Here is a 20,289-nt window from a genome sequence, read left to right as displayed (position 1 = left end):
TATCGGCGAGTTGTCCAACACGTTGATGTCATTGTGTGATCCTGGCATCCCAAAGAAAGAATGCCATATCCACAAGTCTCGGGCAACAAGCGGCCGAGAATAACGGATGGTTTTCGTAAGCGACCATCGTAAGCACCTTGCCATCCAGTTGGACAATTATGCCATTCCCAATGCATACAATCAATGCTTCCCAACATACCCGGCCATCCACGTGTGGCAGAATGTGCAAGCAAGCGTTTCAGATCGCAATATTTGGCGCCCGCAAGTAGATCGAACCATACAATTTGATAATTGCATCACGTAAATGCCTCAAAGCCCGGTTTCCACTTTGCTCGAAATGTATAATTGATCGTCAAGTTGATCGCATTAACCGTGCCATAACCAAGAATACGCAAAGCTGCAGCCACCTTGACCAGAGGATCTATACCAGGTTTACCAGCATTGTTAACTTTAGGCTGAAAAAACTTAAAATGAGTTTGAATATCGTTGAAGATGTGAACAAATAAAGATTTTTCATAACGAAAAGCGCCGTTTGAAATCCTCTTTCGAAAGACGGGACGATCGGCCGAAGTAGTTGTTCTTCAAGATTTCCAAAGTCAGAGCATATTTTCTATGTTTAATTTTTCGACCCTTCTTTGAACCACCATGTGGTGCCTTTCGAGCATGTACTTGTGCTTGTGCAAGTACAGCCAAAGTGTGTTTCATAAGAGGCATGGCATTAACAAATTCTTCATCAAGACTATCTACCGAGTCTTCCGCTGGAGGAGATGAAGAAGAAGACGACGATGAAGATGAAGATGAAGATGAAGACTTAAGCGGAAATATCTCATATACTTCATGATCCATTTTTTCGCAATGTGTGTGTTGTTTGTTAAGGATTGATGTGAAATGGTTGAGTTGTTTGATACAAATGTTTGAGTTGAGTGTGTGTACAATGAAGAAGGAGATGAGTGTAGATATAGAAGGTAGAAATCAGGCCATTTTTTGCCCGTTTTTTGCCCGTTGGAGCACGCGACATTAGGAGTAGCGCGCGCCAGTAGTAGTGGCGCGCGACAGTGGTAATGGCGCGCCTTGGTTGTGGGTCAAAGTCAATAAAGTTGCGCGACATTAGTAATGGCGCGCGACATTACTATTGTCGCTCCGCATCCGCATCCAAATTGCCAAATTTGCGAACAAGAATGCGAACAAGCAGGTGATGCGACCACGAATGCGACCACCTAGAGTTGGAATTCCGGGAAATTCCGACGCATTTCTTCAAATTTGAAGAATGCGACCACGGATACGTCCACCTAGAGATGCTCTAAGCCTACTTCATGTGATGAGATTTGATCATTAGTAACAGACTAACGGATCACAGATTATGTAACTTAGCCCGAAAGTAACATCGTCGGATATTGGAATCGAACACTTCAAATATATATATGGTCAAGGAAAAAGTTTATGGACACCAGTGGGTGTATATGAGTACATTGAACTCTGAAATTGATGCATGTCTAATGTCTAACCACGTTATAGGTACGCTAACTCTTCATGGGTAAAAATTATAAAAGCTAAATATTTTCAAAATGCAACCTTTCTTAAAGCTAAACCTTCTAAATCTGCTTCTTTGTGGTGGAAAAATATCATTGATTAGAAAGGTGATTCAATTGGTCACTCATCAAATTAGATTGGGCAACTCCCAAAAAAAAAAAAAAAAATTATAAGTTTGCCATCAAAGCCCAGCCCAGTAACTAATTCAACCGGTCTCACCATAACGAACCCTTCGGGCGTTTGAGTGTACACTCAAACAATCCCGCCATGTCGTTTGAGTGTACACGCACTCGGTCTGAGCATGTCGTTTGAGACTTGGCCCTTTGGAATCTTCATGGAACGGTCTGAGCATGTCGTTTGACACTCAAACAGTACCACCATATCGTTTGAGTGTACACTCAAGCGGCTTCACCACATCGTTTGAGTGTGCATTTAAACGGTTTGGCCATATCGTTTGGGGCTTCTATGGTGAAGTCGTTTGGACTAAAATAATTGAGAACTTCTAAACCAAGAAAATTCCTGATTAACCAATGATTAGCTCGATTAATCAATAAAAATTGATTACATAAACACCAATTACACTTTTCTTAAACATAAACACCGAACACTTTTCTTATAATGCAAATCATTAATCGATCATAATTGTACAATAATTTATTTAAACAATTATCTACAAAATTGAATTAGTAATTATCAATTATCAACACATCCTAATTGAATTAGGAAAATTGAAATCTGATTTTAAAAATTGGGTTAGGAACAACACAATTAAATACACTCTGCACTCTTTATATGTTATGACATAGTATTTATATAACCAAGTTAAAACATGTAATCAAACATGCCAAAATCTAAAATAATAATTTGTTTTATATCTAAACTTGTTATTTTTCATTTTTTTTTTTCAATTGTGAATCATAAATTAGTTTGGGGTTTGGGGTTCAGGGTTCAAGATTCATGGTTTAGGGTTTACAAATTTCGTACAAACATATTTCACTTAATTATTCGAAATAATAATTTGTTTTATATCTAAACTTGTTATTTTTTTTTTAAATTGTTAATCATAAACTAGTTTGGGGATTTGGGGTTTAGGGTTTATAAATTCCATACCAACATATTTCACCTAATTATTCAAAATAATAATTTGTTTTATATCTAAACTTGTTATTTTTTATTTTCTTTTTCAAATTGTGAATCATAAACTAGTGGGGTTTGGGGTTCAGGGTTTACAAATTTCATACCGACATAAAAACATTTTAATTTCAAACATATTTCACTCAATTATCCAAATCTAAAATAATAATTTGTTTTATATCTAAACTTGTTATTTTCCAATTTTTTTTTTCAATTGTGAATAATAAACTAGTTGGGGGTTTAGGGTTTAGGGTTTACAAACATATTTCACTCAATTATTCGAAATATATCAAAATTTAAAATATCTCTACATAGAATACTTAAGTTTCTCATTTACTCCTCCTTACTCCTCCTTACTCCTCCTTACTCCTTTTTTCATCAAAATCCTTACTCCTTACATAAAATACCCAATCAAAATCCTAAATGGAACATGAAAATGAAAAAGGAGCATTTGAGGTAATGTTTGAGGTGCAACAACAAATTAGAGAAGAAGAAAATAGAAAAAAAATTGAAAGTGAAGAAGTGACACAAAATGTTGAAGGTGAAGGTGAAGAAGTTGAAGAAATAGAAGATGTGACTAGTCAAGCAAATGAGATGCCGAGAAATCGTCAACGACAAAGACAAGCAAACCTTAATAATGAGGTAACACTTGATTAGAATGAATACAAAACACTTGATTGATTGAATTAATGAATGAATGAATCTACAAGAGAGCATTGATTAGAATGAATGCAAATCACTTGATTGATTGAATGAATGAATGAATGCAAAACCCAAGCCCAAACGACATGGCTGGGTCGTTTAGGGACACTATGGAACTACATGGCTTGGTTGTTTAGGTACACTATGGAACTACATGGCTGAGTCGTTTGGACCCTCCATGGAACTACATGGCTAGGTCATTTGGACCCTCTATGAAACTACATGACTGGGTCGTTTCGACTAAATTTCGTGAGAAGTTCATTTTTTTTCGTGACTTTGAAATCCCTCATTACCCAAATTGTTTGAGACTCTTGTTTTATTCTATATATAGGATCCTTTGCCGCTATCCGAGAATCGATCATCTACAAACTCGAATGACGTGGATTGTCAACCGATTTTAAGTGATACAATATAAATTTTTACTACGGAAGATGTATGATGGAGTAGGCATTGATTTTATTTTATTTTTAAAATTTTCTAAATGTAATTTTATTAGTTTATTAATAATAGTTGTTGTTTTTTATGTGTTTAGGTCTTTCATACAGGTAGCGAGGCAATCGGTTGGGCAACCACTAGAGGAAAACAAGTTAATGTGGTTGTGGTCATTGAAAAGTTGGAGTGTGTCAAGGGAAACTGAGTAGCAAGATTGAATTTGGCTTGCGAGTGCTCGGGTGTGTATCAATCACACAAGAAGGAAGGCGAAGGGAGGGCTAATAAGAGAAGGTCGGGAACCAAAAAATCGGGATGTCCATTTAAGTTAAAAGCTGTTTTCCAATTCGACACTGTCGATAGTTGGAAAATAGAAGTTAGGTATTCACAACCATGTATTGGTGAAGACCCTTGAAGGACATGCATTTGCTACTCGTCTAACCGTTCCAGAGTTCGAGTACTTGTCAGAGATGAGTAAGTGTGGAATAAAGCCTAAACAAATTTTGGATTCCATCAAGAATAGGTATCATGAAAACATATCTAGTATATCCCAAGTCTACACTGCAAAACAGAAGGTGAGGAAATTAGATATGAACGGTCTCACACAATTGCAGAGATTACGTGAGTTGTTAGCAAAAGAACATTATTTTGAGGAGTTGAAACAGGATGAGAATACCGAGGAGATAACGGGGTTGTTATGGGCCCATCCAGAAGGTGTTAAGTTGGCTCGGACTTTTCCAACAATTTTCATGTTAGACGCTACCTACAAAACTAACAGGTATCGGTGGCCTTTCGTATAGTTTGTTGGGGTGAGTTTAACGTGGAAGTCTTTCACCGTGTGTCAGGTGCTACTTCAATCTGAAACAACAGTCGACTATGAGTGGGCCCTGCATCAGTTTAGTGGCTTGCTTGGTGACATAAGCCCATCCGTGATCGTGTCTGAAAGGGACTTGGCCCTGATGAGTGCTGCTGACAAAGTTTTCCCTAATGCACACAAGCATCAATGTAGATGGCATATCGCTATGTGCGTTCTTCCAAAATGTTACGATATTGTTCCAACTACATAACTTGTAGAGAATGCCCAGTTCTTGTGGAACACTATAGTCAAATCGAAGACAGAGATTATTTTCCAGCGTAGATGGGATGCTTTGGAAAAATATTACAAGGTTGAGTACTCCAATTTTGTTAGTTATTTGCGAAAGACTTGGTTTTCTTACAGGGATCGATTCATATGTTGTTGGACTGACCAACACATTAACTTTGGGAGTACAACGACAAATAGAGTTGAAGGGTATCATGATCAGGTGAAGCGTGTACTAGGAAATGCAAACTGTCATGATTTTTTGAGTATGTTTAGCTTAATCCACCCGATTCTGGAGATCCAGATATCCGAGATTATAGCTACCTTCAAGAGGAGTATGATTGTAACTCAGCAACACCACCAAATTCCTTTGTTTCGTGAACTCATAGGCCTTATCGCACTCAAGTGTTTGGACTTGCTATTTGAAGAAATAGATACCCGCATAAAGCGTGTTAAAGATGGAGAGATCAGGTGTTGATGCTATTTACGCACGAGCCATGGACTACCATGTGCTCATGAATTAATTGAGTTTGAAGAGCAAGAGCGGTCCATCCTTTTGACTGCTATCAACCCCTTTTGGAAAACATTGTCTGCTTCTCCCAATGTGTTAGTGGGTGTTGGTCCCGATGTTACACCTTCGATCGACTTGTTCATGAAAAGGTTTGCAATGGTTTTTGAAGAAGAGCAGAGGGTTATGATTAGGAAGCTTATGGAGATTGTCGTACCAGAAAGTACATGGCTAGTACCGCCTCGTGAGGAAGCAAAAACCAAAGGTCGGCCGAAAGGTAGTTGCAAGAGAAAGCTTCCAAATAGAGATGAGAACTCTTTAAAGTGAGATCCATCTCATTTTGAATATTCTCAACGTGACCATGAGTAGTGGGTCTCGTCATAACCAAACACTATGCCCACCCAAAACACCCACACCACACCAAGAAAGAAGCCTTCTCCAAAAATACCAACCCAAAACACCCACACCACACCAAGAAATAAGGCTTCTCCCAAAATACCAAAAACAACCACACCAAAAAAGAAGCCTTCTCCAAAAACACCAAAAACAACTACATCAAGAAATAAGGCTTCTCCAAAAACAGCCACACCACGAAATGTGAAGGATGGGTTAGACTTTGAAAAGACGAGGGGTCCTGAGGATTACGGGTTGGATATTCCTGAAGAAATGCACAAATACATTATTAGAGTCGATGACCCTGTTGGCGATGGCAACTGCGGTTATAGAGCTTTCTGCATTGCATTAGGAAGAGGTCAAAAAGATTGGCCGCAGGTGAGAAAGGACTTGTACCAAAAGCTTATTGACAACCTCCCCCTTTATTGTACTTTGTACAGTCAAAGTAAGGTTGTTTATGCGATGAAAGAAATCCTACATGAAGAAGGTTACACACTCTTAAATAAGTGGATGAGCATGCCCTTTGCTGGATACCTATTTGCTTCAAGAGTTAATGTTGTCCTTCTGCATTTAGGAGCTTTTCAGTGCTTCCTTATCATGCCGCTGAGAACCCAAGCAAATCCTGAGAGAGTGAAAAAAGTGTTGGGTAGCGCACATGTTGGTGAAAATCATTTTGTCAATGTTGAACTTGTTGAAGATTGTCCGGTTCTTCCAGTAATGCGCCAATGGCTTAGAGCTCGATATGATATTGCTGAAAGTTAGAATTTGGCATTCGCAGCAAGATAATTACAATTTATGGCATTAAACATTCCCAATCTAATATGGGAAAACGAGCCCGTTGAAGACCCAACAGTACATATTATCGACTAAGTTGTCCGTATGTTGTCGATATGATATTTTGATGTAATTTGTAAATTCATTTTGACATATTATTTTGGTGTAATTTGGAACAAGTGTAATTTGATTTGATTTTTATGTTATTTGGAAATAATGTTAGGGCTTTTATTTGATTTGATTTGAAAATCGAGTGATCGACTAAGTTGATTCGGACGGCAATCGAGTGATTTGGAAATAATGTTGTCAATATGATATTTTGATGTAATTTGGAATAAGTGTAATTTGATTTGATTTGATTTTTCTTGATTTTACCCCATACGACATGGTCAAGTCGTTTTACCTTTGAACCAAATGATGTGGGTTGGTCGTTTGACCTTTAAACCAAACGGTCTGAGCTAGTCGTTTGAGACAGAGCTCTCTGGTTTTTCATGAAACGGTCTGAGCTGGTCGTCTGAGCTTTATACCAAACAACCTGAACTGGTCATTTGACCTTTGAGCCAAATGGTCTGAGCTGGTCGTTTGAGACAGAGCTCTCTGGTTTTTCACCAAACAATCTAAAATGGTTGTTTGGCATTTATACTAAACGATGTGGGCTGGGTCATTTGAGAATACAAGGAGACGACATGGCTGGGTCATTTGGATTTTTTTTTTTTCGAATTTCATTTTGTTTTTACAACACTTTCATATCCAAAAAAACAAACAAATTTCACTTTCAAAACATCAAATTCATATACCAACACATCAAATTCATATACAATTTCAAATTCATTTCAAAACATAAATTTCCACATCAAATTCAATTTGAATACACCATCAAATCCAAATACATCAATTTCCACATCAAATTGAAATCGAATACATCAATTTCCACTTCAAAATACATCAAATTCAAAAATACATAAATTACATCAAAATCGGAAGCAGCACTCAAAAATCAATTATGATAACTGTACCGCCCACCACTATACTTGCACCTAGTCAAGTTGCACGCCTCCTCGAACGAGGACCTTGCTTCTTTGGGAATATTATTCCCACCCAATTGCAGACCTCTCTCTAGCAATTGACTAGTTTCATCGATAACGTTGTTCTGTCGAAATAAGAATACAAAATAATTATTAATTACCATTTTAAAAGACCGTAACCAAAACACAATTAGAAAATCACAATACTTACAATCGGTGCATAAGATGGAAGTGTCTCCAGGGAGAAATGGATAGGAAGCCGCTCGCGATTTACCAATCGAATGTGAGAATTTTTCACATACCACTCCATGTAGTTTGAATAACACTCCCATGGATAAGTACAGATGGGTCCTCGATTGTTGGGTTGGATCACGTGATTCTGCCACGACTCCCAATATACAGGCCCAACAGTTGTCAATGTCCATTTCACTTCATACCCGCGTCCGGCTACAGTCCTGGTCATATAATTTGGTGTTGGAGGAGCTGCAGGTATAACCTAGACATGACCCAACTTACGCATGACCCTTGCAACGCAGTAAATCTCCACAACGTCAAAAAAGCATATCACTCCCTCAAAAAAGGCAATGTCATCGACTGGGCGTATAACTCTGACATTATCGTATGGATGCCAATCAACCTTAAACAAAATAAAATGTGTCATTAATCATATACTCAAATAATCAATTACTAAAAAAAAATGAAACAAACTGAAATACTTACATTGAACACCGTCATATCATCAGTTATCGCTCGGTAATACTGCAATGCATGACATGGGTTCTCATAGTGCACAGTGCTAACTGCGTGTCTCTAAGAACACGCGACCCAGCCAACTTATACTTCAAGTTTGGGATTGGCCTGAATAACGGGAAGTACTCATAGATCCACGCCTAGATATATACACACACAATTAACATACTAATAGAATAATATAATTAACATTAAAAAGAATCTGCAAAATATTTAAGTTTACCTGTAGAAGAGTCAGGAAGCCCGAAACACCTTTCACCTTTGCACACGTGGCAGTCCCAAGTCCTCTACACAGAAAGGCCAAAATTGCTGCACCCCACGCATACTCGCCGATCTCACTGAATTTCAGCAACAGCCTCAAATAATAAACATGCACTCCAGTCCCATACTTGTCGGTGAAGATGGTACATCCAAAGAAAAATAGTAGATAAGCTCTTACAACCCTCTGTACCTCCACCAAAGTCGACACCTTCCCCTTTACATTCCTATCTTTATCATTATCGCGGACCTTCCCAGCAAACTGGCTCTGCAGGAATTCTAGCCTTGCCTTTGAAATGAACTGGCTCGCGTCCATCTCCGCTTTAATCGCAGACTGCGAGACACCCATATGACAGTGTAGGAGACTCTCTGATTGTTCATGGGTCAACTCTGTGTTCCCTCTCACTACTCTGCCTCTAATTGCGACGCCTAGGATTTGGGAGACATCATCCAAAGTCACAGTCATCTCCCCAAATAGCATATGGAAGGTGTTAGTCTCTAGATGCCACATCTCCACAAACGCAGAGACCAACGCCGGATCTTGATGTTTGTAACACCCAAATACCATATCATAAAACTCAATCCTCTTAAGTTGATTTTCAAATCTGGGAGATCTTTTGAACTCATTCTTGAGATCCCATTGGCTTAACTTGGATAGATGTGGAACACACTTCAACACTTCGCGCTCTGCCTGAAACAACAAAAACTCAATAAGGAGAAGCAAAAGGTTTTGTAAAGACAAAGGAAAATCAAGATACTAAGTCTATGATAATACCTTATTTTCCTAAACATCACGAGCCACATGCACTGAATAGTCATACAGAAGCTCTGACTCAGTAGGGCCACCACCATATACACCTCGTGTGTACTCCAAATCATTCTTGGATTTTCTCACATAGTCTACCACTGGAGGTGCTTCGACTTCGACCGGTGCTTCAACTTCCATCAATTCTTCCAAATCATCATCCTCTTCTTCATCACCCTCTTCATCACTAGACTCTTCCCCATCATCTCCATCCTCACCATCATCATCCCCATCATCATCAACTATACTCTTCCCACAATCCATTGCTACATTTACATTTACATTTACATCTAAATCTTTATCTACATCATCTAAATCTTTATCTACATTAATATCACCCTCACTCTAAGTTTCACTATCACTCTCAGTATCTACATTACTCAGAACAACCTCATTGTGGTCCCCTCTACGCACTGAGGCCGAGGTGCCCGCACTCTTTATTCTCTTTTTCTCTCCTTCTACATCACCTACATTAGTAGGATCATCATCTTCTTTTCTATTGCCTCTACAGATTGAAGCCGTTGTTTTGACCCCTTTTCTCTCTTCTTCTGAGGCTCAGGTGCGTCACCGCGACCTAAAGAGGAACCGCCGCCACCAAACAACTTCTTTACACCCTTGAATATAGTTTTTGCTACATTCTTGACATTCTTTGATCAAGGACCCATTGTTACAAAGAAAAATAAAACAAGTATTAGTAACTATTACAGTTCCAAAACACTAGCATAAGATGACTACAATCTTTAAGACACTAACAGCGGTCACCAGCGTATCCGTTGTAACTCTCATTATGCCACAGAATGAAGTACAAACTTTAGTGTATATGCTATATAAAGGTAGTCTTGACAGAGAGAAAAAGGGAGAAGGTTGTTTAGTTAGAACGACCCAAATAACGACAATCACTCTAGATTTTCACGATAAAAGCCCAATGTGGGCTCCGTTCCAAGTGAGATAGAAAACGGCAATCTCATTTTATTCCAACAAACCAACCGCAAACATGCAAATTCATCGACGCTTGTAGTATTTGGTATTTGGTTCTAACATTTTATATATCAAGATTGTATTTGGTATTTGGTTCTGTAGTGAGATATAATACAATAGTTGTATCAATAACTAAAACTTCAACCATATCAAGATTCTTCTAGAAATTGGCCGACTACTCCTTGTGAATCAAAAAAATAAGTAAAGAATAAACTATAGGGACACCTGATTATTGTACAACGTTTTAAGGAAAACAAGCAATAAAACTTAGAAATAGTGAGTCAATTTTGGTCTTCAAATTCAACTTTCTTTTTAAACCTTTAGTCTTCACTGAATTTCAACAAGACACAGTAACCAATGCTTTTCAAACTAAGTGATTATAATGATCATCCTTTCAATCACATTATATCTAAGACATTTATAAAAACCTTCTCGGGTGAATGACCTAGATAAATGCATACATTGACAGGGAAAATCAGTTCAACTATAACCCATATTATACATAATCATACCTATCTCATATACAAAAGTCAGGCATTGACCCCTTTTCTGGGGGCTCACCTGCGCACTGATTTCCAACTTTATTGGAAAACAATCTATAAGGAGTAATAGTAGGCTTTGAACAAGTAAATAATGCTTTTGCATAAAAGTAGGCATTGAACAAGTAAAGAATGTTTTGTTAGTACTTAGCAGCTCCTGGATAACAGAACAAAGATATACATTGACCAACTTATAAGAAAACTTGATTCAAGCCCAGACAACTAAAAGCTAAAGCTAAGAAAATGTAGTTTGTTGTTTCTGAAGGGCAACTTTTCATCCATATATGTGATTTATAGCTTAATTACGGAACTATTAGGGCCAACACACTTGTAGATATACTGGACAAATTCGAAGTATTATTTTGTATAGATTTTAAAATAATCAGCCATGTATATATGTACAATCCATAGAAATGAAAAGGATCCTGAATTTGAGTAGTTCCTCAATATTCCACAATAATAATCTATGATACCCGAACTTCGTTTGAGATCTAAGGCACGCCCAAATATTTGACACACACAAAATGTATGATTGGATAGAATTTAACAGCAATGAAATGTAAAATTGAACAAAGAAGTAAATAATATATTGAATTGTATTTTTTGCTTCAATGGCGAAATTTCAAGCTTTCACTGCTCTCCCAACTTTCAATTTTGCTAAAGTTAGGATTTTGAAGAAACTCGAATGTGGTGATTTAATTGTCCAAACTCGAATTAAAACGATATTTAAAAGGTTTGGTTTTGAGTTTTTTTCGTTAGGGTTTCGAAGGGTTTTTCGGTGACTGCGCGAGAGAGATGATACCGGTTAGATTGGTTTTCCCGGTAATTCGCATTTTAGGTTGTGGGGGGTGGGGGTTATATTTGGCTTGCTTTGGACTTCATTTTTGGGCTTGGGCTGGAGGCTGCCCAATATAGGACTCATTAGAAATGAGATCTCTTTTATACCTTGTTGGATCATTACGGATGGTCGAGGAATCGACATTTGGGAGGATAGCTAGATTCCATCTATTCCTTGCAAAAGGCATGTTGGTCCTCGACCACTGTTGCATCATAACATCATGTATGTCTCTGATCTCATTGATAATGTGACTCACTCTTGGAATATTGATCGGCTCCAATCCCTTTTTACTAAGGATATCCAAGCTGAGATTTTAAAAACAAAGATTCACTCCTCTAATATGGATCAAAGGATGGTTTGGTCCTTGGAAAAAAATGGTAAGTTTACAATCAAATCCACGTATAATTGGTTTTATAACCAACTACCTACTTCTATTGTGCCCTTCTCTCTGAGTCATGTACAAAATGTTTGGAACCTAATCTGGAAGCTGAATGTACCACATCGTATCAAATTGATTGCTTGGAAAATCATGCGGGGTGGGTATTCTGCCAACAAAAAAAATTTTGTTTGATAGGCATACTTGTGACTCAGATGCTTGCCCGAGGTGTTTATCTGATTCTGAAACGCTTGAGCATGCTCTATTTAGTTGCTCATACCTTGAAAGAATCTGGTTTGCTTCTTCTCTGGTTCTTAACTTCAGTAATTGGCCTAAGCACTTCACTATATATGATGTGTTCAACTGTATTATAACTCATAGTTTATCTAAGGCTTGTACTATAGAGAATCTTACGATTCTTGTTACCATAGCTTATACTATATGGATAGATAGAAATAACATGGTCTTTGTCTCAAATTATAAGAATCTTAATCCTGACCACATTCTTTCTCAAATTATAAGAATCTTAATCCTAACCACATTTTAATCAGGCCTGTAGGTCTATTTTACCTGTTAAGCCTCCTCCTATCATTCTCTGATATCTTATTCCTAAGTTTCACATTCCACTTCTCTTCATGCTTGCTGCTGATGGTGGTTTTGACCCTATTTCAAAAAAAAAGCAAGTGTTGGCTACACTATTAATAATTGGAATGGTCAAATTCTCATTGCAGGAAGCAGCCCGTCACAATAGATTCAGCAGAGGATGTAGAGTTGCAAGCTCTAAGACTTGGATTGCTTCATGCCTCTCAGCTTAACGCAAGGTGGTGGTTTTCTCTGACAACCAGGCTGTTGTCAATGCGGTTAATGTTGTCCTAAAAGGCTGCTTCACCATGCCCCTCTTTTGACTGATGCAGCTAAGTCTAGTATGCAGTTAGATTGTAGTGGGCAGGTGCCTATGTCTGTTAAGTCCAGTTTTAAGCAGGTCAGTCTGAATTGTATCAACTTTTCTCAATATGCTGAAAAAAAAAAAAAAAAAAAAAAAAAAAAAAAAAAAAACGCGACAAGAGCAAATTGAAGTATCAAAAACCTTTAGCTTTTTGGATAAGCAGCTATTGACAGGACAGGAAATTTTTTAATGAGGTGATTCTTTGCATCCCCACCAGAAAAGCAACACTAAACTCCCCCCTATGTAGGCCCTGTTAAGTTATTTTATTCAATCCGTCATACTTCCGTGTGTCAAAATGACCTGACACAATGCATACAGAAACCTCTAAGGCTCTAATCGCACAGATTCTGGCATACACCAGAAAGAAAAGCCGGAAAACAGAAATAAATTTACAGTACTAACTGGCAAATGATTTAGCAATTGTTTTTGGGCTAGCAACAAATGCTGTAAATAAGTGATATAAAAGGTCAAGCATACTATGGTACATGTAAGAAGATCACTGGGACTAGCCTACGGCATCAGACATCACAATGAAGCTTTGTGACAGAGTCCCCACGGCCTAGCTCTTCAGCAACTCCATACGCAATATATGTCTTCGGCCCTAAATCTGGTTTCAATGAATTTTTCGGCAGTTTCACAGCAAGGTTAAGATATCCATCCTTTTGGTTTGTGTATTCTGGAAAAGGCAAGGCGCCAATGAACTCCACAGCATGTCGCGCCAAACGCTCCTCAAATAGATTAGATGGAGGCCAGTCTTTTAGCTTAAGCATCCTAGGCCACAAATTACCGTGTTCTCGACCACCAGAATACCCAACGAAAAAAATGCATGATCTTGATTTCATCCTATAGCATGTAACAAGGACCAATCCAATATCAGTGCATATGGAATGAAAGAGAGATAATTGTTAAACTTATAAGTGACAAGTGCCATCAAGTCATCATCACTCAAGATTTGAAAAGAGAACGTGCAGCAAGTATTGGTAAGTAGTCACTACTCCACTGGAAAAAAAAAATGAAATCTCCCCAACAATTGAACTAACCTCACACCAATCCAGGCAATCAATAGCTGTAATATCCAAATGAGAGGAACCCTCAATGAATTTTTTCTTCTTCTTTTGATTGATTACTCTAGAATTTGTCTTCTCTCGCATGGGACGACATATCACCATTGGATCCCAGCTCAATCCAGAAGTAAAGTCAATCACATCACGGACAATAACTGGCTCACCCTTGATCCAGTGCTTCTGGAAATGATTTAATTCACAGTGCTGGATATCCTTAGCCGATGGGCAGTACAGATAGTTGTCATTTGAATTTTCTCGAAAAGCAGCTTTGCGTGACTCCTCGTTTGCCAAATCAATCAAGTTAAAACAGGCGCAAGACTCTGTAGAAATTCCATGATCACTAAGTGGTTTGTGTCTTGAAGCTATCTCCTCTGCTTCTTTTTCATCTCTGAAACCCCATTCTGAGGGAAAATACACTTCAATTCCAGAAAACTAGAGCCGCAACCACCTATTTCTTTTGGAGGACATGGAATTCTACCGTTTTCTTCCACTTGCCAATCGGATAGTGGTCTTACGTTAGTTTTAAGACTGGGCTCGGCACATGAACTCAAAGGTTCTTCCTTGGGAAAACCACCTATTTCTTTTAAAGGACAAGGACTTGTGCTGTTTTTCTCCACTTTCAAATCCAATTGTGGGCTCATCTTGGTTTCAGGACTAGGATCAGCACATGGGCTCACTTGTTTTTCCTCGGGCAATCCACCATGGTGATACACCAACCCTCTGAATTTATATTCCACTGCTACTTCATCTTCACCTCCATGAAGGCAACCATTACGAATTCCGAACAACATTTAAGACACAGATCATAAGAACAATTTGGACAGTTTCAAGTTTTACAATTGTTGCTGCACAAGAAACAGAAAAATGGATAGAACATCAGGTAGTGAACAAACTGTAGTAATTTACCAATCACCAAAAATGAAGAAATAAATAACTAATAATAATAATAATAATAAAGGCTTGAATATTTGCTGCTAAGGACAAAATATACCAGTATGCACGCTCATCAACCTTACAATCTGACTGCTGCACCTCTAGCTCAGTCAAGGATATTCCTAACAAAACAGAACTTCAAGTTAATATGTAAGCCCAATAATGATAGAAGTATCGGTTACACATGTTTGTGTTAGGAAATTCAGTCCCACACAAATCAATTATATAAAGATAATCAAAATCATGTAACTGATAATCTCACCACAACACACATTTATGCAAAAAGTTGTGCAAGTTACCTCGAATCCTAGCTTCAACCTCCTTTTCCATCACTTGTTCTTGATCAATTTCTTTCAAGACCGGAAGAAGTTGATGCAACAGGTACTTGGAATAATTAATTTTTTCATCTTCAATTACCTTCCTTTCGGACTTACTTTTCTCCTATAATACAATCAAATGAATGTAGGTGATGTCACTACTGTAGTGTGGAGAAGAGAATGGCCAAATTGATTGAGGGCAAAAGATTATGAATGCTAAAACAAACCTTACTATTTCCTTTTGAACGCAAGCATTGTTTGCAATTGCAGTTTCCACGACAAACTGGGCAAGACCTGGCAACTTCGGTGTGTGACAGATGCGGATACCTGTAAAGCCATAAAAGTTAAGAGAAAGAATAGGAATCAAAAAAAGAAATTTTGAGAAAATGTATAAACGATAATTGAACACAGGACTAAAATTGTTGCTATTTGCCATGAAATGAGGATTATGGATACTGGAACACAAAGTGGTACATTCGAAATATATCCAAATACAACTAGAACTTTTTTTAAAAACGAAAGTGGAAATATCATATACATGCAAACAAAGTAACAAATAAACACATCTAAAGCAATAATGAGTCAGCTACACATCATAGTAAGTATAATTTCACATTGTGTCCAATGGCATGGGGGTTCTAAAGTTCATCAAGCAACGCATAGCCAAATACAAATTAAGATCCATAAAATGGCAATGCTATTATGAAGAGAACAATCACTAATAGAATTACCAATTTAAGCACTCATGGCAATATCTTTCTGTTTTACATTTCATGCACCGGACTACTGGCCCTCTATCATTCCTTTGACATTGGTGGCACATTGTGGATTCCTGTTCATCCAAAATAAAATCTGTGTTCACAAGTGATCCCAAGCAATAAAGTAAACGGATATGATGCACTTTTGGAATGGCAAACAAGCACCAATGCAAATTGAGATTCAAAAAAGCACTTACTTCCAATTGTGTTTTTTTCGACAGAGGTGCCATAGGTTCATTTAAATTCTGTGTAACCCTTTTCGCATTACCAAGTTCAGTTTCACAACGTACTATTCCCTCTTCACCGACTTGTTATCATTACTATTAGAACCATTCAAATCAGTTTCTGTGTCTCCTAAACAGCTTGACTTGTCAGGTTTGGCTTTGCGCTTAGATACTCGTTTTTTTTTTGAAGTCTTAGCGGTATCACCATTTGTCTTCTCCGAAGAATTGGGTTCCTCATATGACACACGCTTGGCTTTCGCCGCTCTGGGTTTCCTCTTAGAACCAGATTCTTCTTCTTCGGAAGCCTTATTCAAAGAGGCATCAATATCACTTATTCAAAGAGTCCCGCCAAAGGTTTCCCTTTTTAGTCTAGTGTCAATTTTATTACTAGTATACTGCTATTGTAGTGGGGCGTGAGCAGAGAGAGAGATTGAGAGTGGCGTGGAGAAGAGAAGAGATGAGAAATGAGGACTGAGAGACATAAACCAACCAATTCACAATTTGGGCCACATCCCCCTCGGCCCAAAACGTTAACTCGATTCATTTATATATATAGAATAGAACTGCAATAGAGCAACTCTCAAAAACAAATCTTCCGAAAAATTAACTCTCACCCCTGTTAGCAATTCCGGATAAGGCGAAAATTCAGTACCAAAATAATTCAAGAATTATTTGGTGAGTCAAAAAAACGGTACGGTCAAATATTCGGAAAAAAATTCGCAATACGCCAATTATGCGGTATTTAATTAATACGTGTTTTAAACGTTTTGTTGCAAAAATTCGGAAGTAAAATATTTGTGATATTATGTTAATAAATCTCTAATACTAGTATATCTATAATGATCGGGGCCTCTTAAATTCATTCGGGACTTTTTCTGACGCATAATACCCTTAATGAATAATAAAATCAGCAGAGAATGGGCTTGAAGCCCAGTGTTCCAATTTAATTACGTAAAAAAGACACAACTTTTTCTAATTATATCAAAAGCCCATCCGGTCCATTTATTGGCAATATTACACAATTGTCCCTTAAACAGAAATCAAAACTAGACAATTATGCAACATTCATGTTGCAGTCAACAACATATGCAAATTTTGAAACCCTAGTTCTCCAAATTAAACCCAAATTTCGAAACCCTAACCCTAGTTCCCCAAATTAAACCCAAATTTTGAAACCCTAGTTCTCCAAATTAAACCCAAATTTCAAAACCCTAGTTCCCCAAATTAAACCCAAATTTCGAAATGAATAACCCTAATGAAGAAAAAAGAAAAGATTCAAACGATAATGTGCAAGCAAACACAAGATCTACTACAAAAAAAAGAGAACAAGAGGGCAAAAAGGTTAGATACCAAATTTCATTGATAGTTTCACAATTTTGATATATTAGGATTTTCATTTTATGAAAAATTGGTTAAAGTGTGTTGAATGTATTCACTACAACATAAGTGTTGCATCGAATATACTTGGATTTTCATTTGCACTGTCACTGACCACTGCAATATGGATGTTACACTGTCAAATCCCAAGATGTTGCATTGTCGAATCCCACTTTAACATGAGTATTTTGGGTCGAATGCAACATGAGTGTTGTTTGAGGTTTAAATTGGTGATGTTTGTTTGAATTTTGATGCATGTTTTCCACTAAAACATCCATGTTGCAGTAAAAAAAGCCTGCTTTGCAACATTCATATTTGCTTCTTGTGACATTCATGTTCGATCGTAATTGATTGAAACAAGCTACTAATTCATTAGTTTTCTTTCAGGTTACGCAACAAGGGAAGGCCGCTAAATCTAAACTGAACCTTCCGAAACAAACTAAAGATGCAACTACCGCCTCAACGAGCAAAAACCCAAAAACGAAAGCCAAAGAAAAGATATTGTTGGGTGCGAAACCTTAATACAACATGAATGTTGCATTGTTAACTCGTAGTTATTTTGGTCTTGTTGTTAGCTAGCTAGCATCGTAGTTATTCGGGTCGTGGCCGAAGTATCCGCTGTCTACACATTTTATGAAAAATTCTCGGGAGATTCAGACTGCTGTTCGTCTTGTTCTTCTTGGTGAATTGGCTAAACATGTCGTTTCTAAAGGCACCAAGGCGGTTACCAAATTTACTAGTTCTTGAAGATATTTGTTTAGGGTTTGTTTCAATGTTTCAATGTTTCTGTCTTTAGTATTTAGTATTAGAATGTTTCAATGTTAGTGGTGTCGATGTAATATATAGTTGATTTGGAACCTATGAATCAGAGTTAGATCTTTTGTGAATGAAATTAGGGTTTCTGGTGTTCTCTATTTTGGTTGATTTCTTCGTTCGTTTTACCTAGTTCAAATCTGAGATAGTTATAAATGATGATGGTTGTGGATCTTGAATTGGAATGTTGGCAGTTAAGAAAATGTTAGCATAATTGTAAAGTTTGGTTACTTTTTTATGCCTAAATTTTCTGGAATTCAGTTTGGGCTAATGTTTAGGGTTCATTCAGTTCTTAGAGATGAAAGGTTGTGGTACTGAGGCTTCTGTTTCGTCATTTCTTGAGAATTTGGTACTTCATAAATCCCATTTTGTGCTTAGGTTCATTCTTGTGAATTGTGATTGTTGTTATGAATATGTAGTAAAGTTCAGACCCTATATAGGATGACCTACAATCCCTGCAATTTGTATCGATGAGGCGTTGAATACCTCATTAGCCAATTGCTTCCTAAATTCCAAGTTTCTAATAAATGGGTTTAGCTTTGTCTACATTATGATTCCAAAGACAAAAACACCAAGTTTAAAAGGAAACATCAAACTATGTAGTTGTAGTACATAGCATGACACCTGTAAAATGGAGAAGTCTCCTTTAAAAGAGATAGGTTCAGTAAGTCTCACGCATTACGACTGCATACAATATGAATGTTTCACTCTCAATTACAACTGCAATATGAATGTTGCACTCTTAATTATGATTACAACAGACTGCAACATAAATGTTGCACTCTCAATTACAACTGCAACATGAATGTTTCACTCTCAATTACGACAGAATGATGCAACATGAATGTTGCACTATCAAATACAACTGCAACATGAATGTTGCACTCTCAATTACGACTGCAACAGACTGCAACATGAATGTTGCACTGTCAATTACGACTGCAACATGAATGTTGCACTCTCAATTACGGCGCAACAATGATCGCAACATGAATGTTGCATCAGTCACCGCAACATGAATAATTTTACAGACTATAAATTTCATTATAACAAATGAAAAATAAAACAAACCGACTAGCTAGCGAATAATCTCAAATGAGTATCAACATTCCATAAAAGTATACAATGAATATCAATTTCTCATTAATAAATGTCAAAAGACCAAGCTTTAAAATCCCAATTAAGACAACTAAAAACATATGGTTTGCCGAGAACATCAAAACTAATCATAGACTAACGAATCACACCGGTGCTTTCAATTCTTTTCTTCTTGGGTCTACTAGGACCAATCTTTGGACTACACGGATAAACCGCAGGAGAAGAAGGCATGCGTCTTAGCATAGAACCATTCGGAACTGGCTTGATAGAATGTGAGTAGCATTGCCTAAACGCGATCACCGTATATCCTTCATCAATGTAGCCATAAAAGGAATCACCCTTACTATCAATACATGCGATAGCATGTATGCAAAGGAAATTATCGATACACCAATAGTTACAAGTACATGTTCTATTCATCAAATCAATTGAATGAATAACATCATATCGCGAGTGAAAGAAATATCAAAGCATGATTGATTTAACTCGGGCCAATTCGTCGAAATCTCATTTTTGACATCGATAATTGAAGAAGACGGACCAATACGACTCGCGAGAGTCAAATTTTTGTAGGATATAACTCCAAGAACAATAAAATCCATCCTACAACACAAAATTGAAATGAAACTAAAAATTACA

The 20,289-nt window shown here is 37.4% G+C and overlaps 1 long non-coding RNA gene and 1 pseudogene across 2 annotated transcripts; one reads left to right on the top strand and one right to left on the bottom strand.

Annotated features, from left to right (window-relative positions):
- Positions 1 to 13,370: 13,370 nt before the first annotated feature.
- LOC147475061 (lysine-specific demethylase JMJ29-like) lies at positions 13,371 to 16,886 on the bottom strand (annotated as a pseudogene). The gene is made up of 7 exons (XR_015209692.1): positions 16,336 to 16,886; positions 16,112 to 16,212; positions 15,608 to 15,707; positions 15,363 to 15,504; positions 15,122 to 15,185; positions 14,107 to 14,954; positions 13,371 to 13,909 (listed from the first exon to the last, which is right to left on the bottom strand). The product of XR_015209692.1 is annotated as a lysine-specific demethylase JMJ29-like (transcript).
- A 523-nt stretch (positions 16,887 to 17,409) lies between these two features.
- Positions 17,410 to 18,631, top strand: LOC147475060 (uncharacterized). The gene is made up of 2 exons (XR_015208184.1): positions 17,410 to 17,703; positions 18,127 to 18,631. It is a non-coding gene; the product is annotated as an uncharacterized LOC147475060 (long non-coding RNA).
- Positions 18,632 to 20,289: the final 1,658 nt, after the last annotated feature.

Source organism: Coptis chinensis, chromosome 9 (genome assembly GCF_015680905.1).
Source record: "Coptis chinensis isolate HL-2020 chromosome 9, ASM1568090v1, whole genome shotgun sequence".
Taxonomy (NCBI): domain Eukaryota; kingdom Viridiplantae; phylum Streptophyta; class Magnoliopsida; order Ranunculales; family Ranunculaceae; genus Coptis; species Coptis chinensis.
This window is presented reverse-complemented; position numbering and strand designations above follow the sequence as displayed.